Source organism: Strix aluco, unplaced genomic scaffold (genome assembly GCF_031877795.1).
Source record: "Strix aluco isolate bStrAlu1 unplaced genomic scaffold, bStrAlu1.hap1 HAP1_SCAFFOLD_33, whole genome shotgun sequence".
Taxonomy (NCBI): domain Eukaryota; kingdom Metazoa; phylum Chordata; class Aves; order Strigiformes; family Strigidae; genus Strix; species Strix aluco.
The window spans coordinates 1,135,839-1,145,562 of record NW_027436647.1 but is presented as its reverse complement, the minus strand read 5'-3'; positions in this window follow the sequence as shown (position 1 = coordinate 1,145,562).

Below are 9,724 nucleotides of genomic sequence, written 5' to 3'. Positions count from 1 at the left end.
GTTGTCCTGGAGAGCTTGCAGAGCACTGGGGAAAGGCAGGCAGAGAATTCCCTGCTAGCACCTTCTCTGTGCCTGGGAAGCAGAAGTGTTCACATTGCTTCGCAGAATCGCTTTTGTGCAGAAAACACTAACACTTGTTCAGAACAAAAGAAAGCACAGAGCCCCAGATTTGCTGTTGTTCTGGACAGCTTGCAGAGCACTGGGGAAAGGCAGGCAGAGAATTCCCTGCTAGCACCTTCTCTGTGCCTGGGAAGCAGAAGTGTTCACATTGCTTCGCAGAATCGCTTTTCTGCAGAAAACACTAACACTTGTTCAGAACAAAAGAAAGCACAGAGCCCCAGATTTTATGTTGTCCTGGAGAGCTTGCAGAGCACTGGGGAAAGGCAGGCAGAGAATTCCCTGCTAGCACCTTCTCTGTGCCTGGGAAGCAGAAGAGTTCACATTGCTTCGCAGAATCGGTTTTGTGCAGAAAACACTAACAATTGTTCAGAACTAAAGAAAGCACAGAGCCCCAGATTTGCTGTTGTTCTGGAGAGCTTGCAGAGCACTGGGGAAAGGCAGGCAGAGAATTCCCTGCTAGCACCTTCTCTGTGCCTGGGAAGCAGAAGTGTTCACATTGCTTCGCAGAACCGCTTTTCTGCAGAAAACACTAACACTTGTTCAGAACAAAAGAAAGCACAGAGCCCCAGATTTGCTGTTGTCCTGGAGAGCTTGCAGAGCACTGGGGAAAGGCAGGCAGAGAATTCCCTGCTAGCACCTTCTCTGTGCCTGGGCAGCAGAAGTGTTCACATTATTTCGCAAGAATCACTTTTCTGCAGAAAACACTAACACTTGTTCAGAACAAAAGAAAGCACAGAGCCCCAGATTTGCTGTTGTTCTGGAGAGCTTGCAGAGCACTGGGGAAAGGCAGGCAGGGAATTCCCTGCTAGCACCTTCTCTGTGCCTGGGAAGCAGAAGTGTTTACATTGCTTCGCAGAACCGCTTTTCTGCAGAAAACACTAACACTTGTTCAGAACAAAAGAAAGCACAGAGCCCCAGATTTTATGTTGTCCTGGAGAGCTTGCAGAGCACTGGGGAAAGGCAGGCAGAGAATTCCCTGCTAGCACCTTCTCTGTGTCTGGGAAGCAGAAGTGTTTCATTGCTTCGCAGAATCGCTTTTGTGCAGAAAACACTAACAATTGTTCAGAACTAAAGAAAGCACAGAGCCCCAGATTTGCTGTTGTCCTGGAGAGCTTGCAGAGCACTGGGGAAAGGCAGGCAGAGAATTCCCTGCTAGCACCTTCTCTGTGCCTGGGAAGCAGAAGTGTTCACATTGCTTCGCAGAATCGCTTTTCTGCAGAAAACACTAACACTTGTTCAGAACAAAAGAAAGCACAGAGCCCCAGATTTTATGTTGTCCTGGAGAGCTTGCAGAGCACTGGGGAAAGGCAGGCAGAGAATTCCCTGCTAGCACCTTCTCTGTGCCTGGGAAGCAGAAGTGTTCACATTGCTTCGCAGATTCGCTTTTGTGCAGAAAAAACTAACACTTGTTCAGAACTAAAGAAAGCACAGAGCCCCAGATTTTATTTTGTCCTGGAGAGCTTGCAGAGCACTGGGGAAAGGCAGGCAGGGAATTCCCTGCTAGCACCTTCTCTGTGCCTGGGAAGCAGAAGAGTTCACATTGCTTCGCAGAATCGGTTTTGTGCAGAAAACACTAACAATTGTTCAGAACTAAAGAAAGCACAGAGCCCCAGATTTGCTGTTGTTCTGGAGAGCTTGCAGAGCACTGGGGAAAGGCAGGCAGGGAATTCCCTGCTAGCACCTTCTCTGTGCCTGGGAAGCAGAAGTGTTCACATTGCTTCGCAGAATCGCCTTTGTGCAGAAAACACTAACACTTGTTCAGAACAAAAGAAAGCACAGAGCCCCAGATTTTATGTTGTCCTGGAGAGCTTGCAGAGCACTGGGGAAAGGCAGGCAGAGAATTCCCTGCTAGCACCTTCTCTGTGCCTGGGAAGCAGAAGTGTTTACATTGCTTCGCAGAATCGCTTTTGTGCAGAAAACACTAACACTTGTTCAGAACAAAAGAAAGCACAGAGCCCCAGATTTGCTGTTGTTCTGGAGAGCTTGCAGAGCACTGGGGAAAGGCAGGCAGAGAATTCCCTGCTAGCACCTTCTCTGTGCCTGGGAAGCAGAAGTGTTCACATTGCTTCGCAGAACCGCTTTTCTGCAGAAAACACTAACACTTGTTCAGAACAAAAGAAAGCACAGAGCCCCAGATTTTATGTTGTCCTGGAGAGCTTGCAGAGCACTGGGGAAAGGCAGGCAGAGAATTCCCTGCTAGCACCTTCTCTGTGCCTGGGAAGCAGAAGTGTTCACATTGCTTCGGAAGAATCGCTTTTCTGCAGAAAACACTAACACTTGTTCAGAACGAAAGAAAGCACAGAGCCCCAGATTTTATGTTGTCCTGGAGAGCTTGCAGAGCACTGGGGAAAGGCAGGCAGAGAATTCCCTGCTAGCACCTTCTCTGTGTCTGGGAAGCAGAAGAGTTCACATTGCTTCGCAGAATCGGTTTTGTGCAGAAAACACTAACAATTGTTCAGAACTAAAGAAAGCACAGAGCCCCAGATTTGCTGTTGTTCTGGAGAGCTTGCATAGCACTGGGGAAAGGCAGGCAGAGAATTCCCTGCTAGCACCTTCTCTGTGCCTGGGAAGCAGAAGTGTTCACATTGCTTCGCAGAATCGCTTTTCTGCAGAAAACACTAACACTTGTTCAGAACAAAAGAAAGCACAGAGCCCCAGATTTTATGTTGTCCTGGAGAGCTTGCAGAGCACTGGGGAAAGGCAGGCAGGGAATTCCCTGCTAGCACCTTCTCTGTGTCTGGGAAGCAGAAGTGTTCACATTGCTTCGCAGAATCGCCTTTGTGCAGAAAACACTAACACTTGTTCAGAACAAAAGAAAGCACAGAGCCCCAGATTTTATGTTGTCCTGGAGAGCTTGCAGAGCACTGGGGAAAGGCAGGCAGAGAATTCCCTGCTAGCACCTTCTCTGTGCCTGGGAAGCAGAAGTGTTTACATTGCTTCGCAGAATCGCTTTTGTGCAGAAAACACTAACACTTGTTCAGAACAAAAGAAAGCACAGAGCCCCAGATTTGCTGTTGTTCTGGAGAGCTTGCAGAGCACTGGGGAAAGGCAGGCAGAGAATTCCCTGCTAGCACCTTCTCTGTGTCTGGGAAGCAGAAGTGTTCACATTGCTTCGCAGATTCGCTTTTGTGCAGAAAACACTAACAATTGTTCACAACTAAAGAAAGCACAGAGCCCCAGATTTGCTGTTGTTCTGGAGAGCTTGCATAGCACTGGGGAAAGGCAGGCAGAGAATTCCCTGCTAGCACCTTCTCTGTGCCTGGGAAGCAGAAGTGTTCACATTGCTTCGCAGAATCGCTTTTCTGCAGAAAACACTAACACTTGTTCAGAACAAAAGAAAGCACAGAGCCCCAGATTTTATGTTGTCCTGGAGAGCTTGCAGAGCACTGGGGAAAGGCAGGCAGAGAATTCCCTGCTAGCACCTTCTCTGTGCCTGGGCAGCAGAAGTGTTCACATTGCTTCGGAAGAATCACTTTTCTGCAGAAAACACTAACACTTGTTCAGAACGAAAGAAAGAACAGAGCCCCAGATTTGCTGTTGTTCTGGAGAGCTTGCAGAGCACTGGGGAAAGGCAGGCAGAGAATTCCCTGCTAGCACCTTCTCTGTGTCTGGGAAGCAGAAGAGTTCACATTGCTTCGCAGAATCGGTTTTGTGCAGAAAACACTAACAATTGTTCAGAACTAAAGAAAGCACAGAGCCCCAGATTTGCTGTTGTTCTGGAGAGCTTGCATAGCACTGGGGAAAGGCAGGCAGAGAATTCCCTGCTAGCACCTTCTCTGTGTCTGGGAAGCAGAAGTGTTCACATTGCTTCGCAGAATCGCTTTTCTGCAGAAAACACTAACACTTGTTCAGAACAAAAGAAAGCACAGAGCCCCAGATTTTATGTTGTCCTGGAGAGCTTGCAGAGCACTGGGGAAAGGCAGGCAGGGAATTCCCTGCTAGCACCTTCTCTGTGTCTGGGAAGCAGAAGTGTTTACATTGCTTCGCAGAATCGCTTTTGTGCAGAAAACACTAACACTTGTTCAGAACAAAAGAAAGTACAGAGCCCCAGATTTGCTGTTGTTCTGGAGAGCTTGCAGAGCACTGGGGAAAGGCAGGCAGAGAATTCCCTGCTAGCACCTTCTCTGTGCCTGGGAAGCAGAAGTGTTCACATTGCTTCGCAGAATCGCTTTTCTGCAGAAAACACTAACACTTGTTCAGAACAAAAGAAAGCACAGAGCCCCAGATTTTATGTTGTCCTGGAGAGCTTGCAGAGCACTGGGGAAAGGCAGGCAGAGAATTCCCTGCTAGCACCTTCTCTGTCCCTGGGAAGCAGAAGTGTTCACATTGCTTCGCAGATTCGCTTTTGTGCAGAAAAAACTAACACTTGTTCAGAACTAAAGAAAGCACAGAGCCCCAGATTTTATTTTGTCCTGGAGAGCTTGCAGAGCACTGGGGAAAGGCAGGCAGGGAATTCCCTGCTAGCACCTTCTCTGTGCCTGGGAAGCAGAAGAGTTCACATTGCTTCGCAGAATCGGTTTTGTGCAGAAAACACTAACAATTGTTCAGAACTAAAGAAAGCACAGAGCCCCAGATTTGCTGTTGTTCTGGAGAGCTTGCAGAGCACTGGGGAAAGGCAGGCAGGGAATTCCCTGCTAGCACCTTCTCTGTGCCTGGGAAGCAGAAGTGTTCACATTGCTTCGCAGAATCGCCTTTGTGCAGAAAACACTAACACTTGTTCAGAACAAAAGAAAGCACAGAGCCCCAGATTTTATGTTGTCCTGGAGAGCTTGCAGAGCACTGGGGAAAGGCAGGCAGAGAATTCCCTGCTAGCACCTTCTCTGTGCCTGGGAAGCAGAAGTGTTTACATTGCTTCGCAGAATCGCTTTTGTGCAGAAAACACTAACACTTGTTCAGAACAAAAGAAAGCACAGAGCCCCAGATTTTATGTTGTTCTGGAGAGCTTGCAGAGCACTGGGGAAAGGCAGGCAGAGAATTCCCTGCTAGCACCTTCTCTGTGCCTGGGAAGCAGAAGTGTTCACATTGCTTCGCAGAACCGCTTTTCTGCAGAAAACACTAACACTTGTTCAGAACAAAAGAAAGCACAGAGCCCCAGATTTTATGTTGTCCTGGAGAGCTTGCAGAGCACTGGGGAAAGGCAGGCAGAGAATTCCCTGCTAGCACCTTCTCTGTGCCTGGGAAGCAGAAGTGTTCACATTGCTTCGGAAGAATCGCTTTTCTGCAGAAAACACTAACACTTGTTCAGAACGAAAGAAAGCACAGAGCCCCAGATTTTATGTTGTCCTGGAGAGCTTGCAGAGCACTGGGGAAAGGCAGGCAGAGAATTCCCTGCTAGCACCTTCTCTGTGTCTGGGAAGCAGAAGAGTTCACATTGCTTCGCAGAATCGGTTTTGTGCAGAAAACACTAACAATTGTTCAGAACTAAAGAAAGCACAGAGCCCCAGATTTGCTGTTGTTCTGGAGAGCTTGCATAGCACTGGGGAAAGGCAGGCAGAGAATTCCCTGCTAGCACCTTCTCTGTGCCTGGGAAGCAGAAGTGTTCACATTGCTTCGCAGAATCGCTTTTCTGCAGAAAACACTAACACTTGTTCAGAACAAAAGAAAGCACAGAGCCCCAGATTTTATGTTGTCCTGGAGAGCTTGCAGAGCACTGGGGAAAGGCAGGCAGGGAATTCCCTGCTAGCACCTTCTCTGTGTCTGGGAAGCAGAAGTGTTTACATTGCTTCGCAGAATCGCTTTTGTGCAGAAAACACTAACACTTGTTCAGAACAAAAGAAAGTACAGAGCCCCAGATTTGCTGTTGTTCTGGAGAGCTTGCAGAGCACTGGGGAAAGGCAGGCAGAGAATTCCCTGCTAGCACCTTCTCTGTGTCTGGGAAGCAGAAGTGTTCACATTGCTTCGCAAGAATCGCTTTTCTGCAGAAAACACTAACACTTGTTCAGAACGAAAGAAAGCACAGAGCCCCAGATTTTATGTTGTCCTGGAGAGCTTGCAGAGCACTGGGGAAAGGCAGGCAGAGAATTCCCTGCTAGCACCTTCTCTGTGCCTGGGAAGCAGAAGAGTTCACATTGCTTCGCAGAATCGGTTTTGTGCAGAAAACACTAACAATTGTTCAGAACTAAAGAAAGCACAGAGCCCCAGATTTGCTGTTGTTCTGGAGAGCTTGCAGAGCACTGGGGAAAGGCAGGCAGAGAATTCCCTGCTAGCACCTTCTCTGTGCCTGGGAAGCAGAAGTGTTCACATTGCTTCGCAGAACCGCTTTTCTGCAGAAAACACTAACACTTGTTCAGAACAAAAGAAAGCACAGAGCCCCAGATTTTATGTTGTCCTGGAGAGCTTGCAGAGCACTGGGGAAAGGCAGGCAGAGAATTCCCTGCTAGCACCTTCTCTGTGCCTGGGCAGCAGAAGTGTTCACATTATTTCGCAAGAATCACTTTTCTGCAGAAAACACTAACACTTGTTCAGAACAAAAGAAAGCACAGAGCCCCAGATTTGCTGTTGTTCTGGAGAGCTTGCAGAGCACTGGGGAAAGGCAGGCAGGGAATTCCCTGCTAGCACCTTCTCTGTGCCTGGGAAGCAGAAGTGTTTACATTGCTTCGCAGAACCGCTTTTCTGCAGAAAACACTAACACTTGTTCAGAACAAAAGAAAGCACAGAGCCCCAGATTTTATGTTGTCCTGGAGAGCTTGCAGAGCACTGGGGAAAGGCAGGCAGAGAATTCCCTGCTAGCACCTTCTCTGTGCCTGGGAAGCAGAAGTGTTCACATTGCTTCGCAGATTCGCTTTTGTGCAGAAAAAACTAACACTTGTTCAGAACTAAAGAAAGCACAGAGCCCCAGATTTTATTTTGTCCTGGAGAGCTTGCAGAGCACTGGGGAAAGGCAGGCAGAGAATTCCCTGCTAGCACCTTCTCTGTGCCTGGGAAGCAGAAGAGTTCACATTGCTTCGCAGAATCGGTTTTGTGCAGAAAACACTAACACTTGTTCAGAACAAAAGAAAGCACAGAGCCCCAGATTTGCTGTTGTTCTGGAGAGCTTGCAGAGCACTGGGGAAAGGCAGGCAGGGAATTCCCTGCTAGCACCTTCTCTGTGCCTGGGAAGCAGAAGTGTTCACATTGCTTCGCAGAATCGCCTTTGTGCAGAAAACACTAACACTTGTTCAGAACAAAAGAAAGCACAGAGCCCCAGATTTTATGTTGTCCTGGAGAGCTTGCAGAGCACTGGGGAAAGGCAGGCAGAGAATTCCCTGCTAGCACCTTCTCTGTGCCTGGGAAGCAGAAGTGTTTACATTGCTTCGCAGAATCGCTTTTGTGCAGAAAACACTAACACTTGTTCAGAACAAAAGAAAGCACAGAGCCCCAGATTTGCTGTTGTTCTGGAGAGCTTGCATAGCACTGGGGAAAGGCAGGCAGAGAATTCCCTGCTAGCACCTTCTCTGTGCCTGGGAAGCAGAAGTGTTCACATTGCTTCGCAGAACCGCTTTTCTGCAGAAAACACTAACACTTGTTCAGAACAAAAGAAAGCACAGAGCCCCAGATTTTATGTTGTCCTGGAGAGCTTGCAGAGCACTGGGGAAAGGCAGGCAGAGAATTCCCTGCTAGCACCTTCTCTGTGCCTGGGAAGCAGAAGTGTTCACATTGCTTCGGAAGAATCGCTTTTCTGCAGAAAACACTAACACTTGTTCAGAACGAAAGAAAGCACAGAGCCCCAGATTTTATGTTGTCCTGGAGAGCTTGCAGAGCACTGGGGAAAGGCAGGCAGAGAATTCCCTGCTAGCACCTTCTCTGTGTCTGGGAAGCAGAAGAGTTCACATTGCTTCGCAGAATCGGTTTTGTGCAGAAAACACTAACAATTGTTCAGAACTAAAGAAAGCACAGAGCCCCAGATTTGCTGTTGTTCTGGAGAGCTTGCATAGCACTGGGGAAAGGCAGGCAGAGAATTCCCTGCTAGCACCTTCTCTGTGCCTGGGAAGCAGAAGTGTTCACATTGCTTCGCAGAATCGCTTTTCTGCAGAAAACACTAACACTTGTTCAGAACAAAAGAAAGCACAGAGCCCCAGATTTTATGTTGTCCTGGAGAGCTTGCAGAGCACTGGGGAAAGGCAGGCAGAGAATTCCCTGCTAGCACCTTCTCTGTGCCTGGGAAGCAGAAGTGTTCACATTGCTTCGGAAGAATCGCTTTTCTGCAGAAAACACTAACACTTGTTCAGAACGAAAGAAAGCACAGAGCCCCAGATTTTATGTTGTCCTGGAGAGCTTGCAGAGCACTGGGGAAAGGCAGGCAGAGAATTCCCTGCTAGCACCTTCTCTGTGTCTGGGAAGCAGAAGAGTTCACATTGCTTCGCAGAATCGGTTTTGTGCAGAAAACACTAACAATTGTTCAGAACTAAAGAAAGCACAGAGCCCCAGATTTGCTGTTGTTCTGGAGAGCTTGCATAGCACTGGGGAAAGGCAGGCAGAGAATTCCCTGCTAGCACCTTCTCTGTGTCTGGGAAGCAGAAGTGTTCACATTGCTTCGCAGAATCGCTTTTCTGCAGAAAACACTAACACTTGTTCAGAACAAAAGAAAGCACAGAGCCCCAGATTTTATGTTGTCCTGGAGAGCTTGCAGAGCACTGGGGAAAGGCAGGCAGGGAATTCCCTGCTAGCACCTTCTCTGTGTCTGGGAAGCAGAAGTGTTTACATTGCTTCGCAGAATCGCTTTTGTGCAGAAAACACTAACACTTGTTCAGAACAAAAGAAAGTACAGAGCCCCAGATTTGCTGTTGTTCTGGAGAGCTTGCAGAGCACTGGGGAAAGGCAGGCAGAGAATTCCCTGCTAGCACCTTCTCTGTGCCTGGGAAGCAGAAGTGTTCACATTGCTTCGCAAGAATCGCTTTTCTGCAGAAAACACTAACACTTGTTCAGAACGAAAGAAAGCACAGAGCCCCAGATTTTATGTTGTCCTGGAGAGCTTGCAGAGCACTGGGGAAAGGCAGGCAGAGAATTCCCTGCTAGCACCTTCTCTGTGCCTGGGAAGCAGAAGTGTTCACATTGCTTCGCAGAATCGCTTTTGTGCAGAAAACACTAACACTTGTTCAGAACGAAAGAAAGCACAGAGCCCCAGATTTGCTGTTGTTCTGGAGAGCTTGCAGAGCACTGGGGAAAGGCAGGCAGAGAATTCCCTGCTAGCACCTTCTCTGTGCCTGGGAAGCAGAAGTGTTCACATTGCTTCGCAGAATCGCTTTTCTGCAGAAAACACTAACACTTGTTCAGAACGAAAGAAAGCACAGAGCCCCAGATTTTATGTTGTCCTGGAGAGCTTGCAGAGCACTGGGGAAAGGCAGGCAGAGAATTCCCTGCTAGCACCTTCTCTGTGTCTGGGAAGCAGAAGAGTTCACATTGCTTCGCAGAATCGGTTTTGTGCAGAAAACACTAACAATTGTTCAGAACTAAAGAAAGCACAGAGCCCCAGATTTGCTGTTGTTCTGGAGAGCTTGCATAGCACTGGGGAAAGGCAGGCAGAGAATTCCCTGCTAGCACCTTCTCTGTGCCTGGGAAGCAGAAGTGTTCACATTGCTTCGCAGAATCGCTTTTCTGCAGAAAACACTAACACTTGTTCAGAACA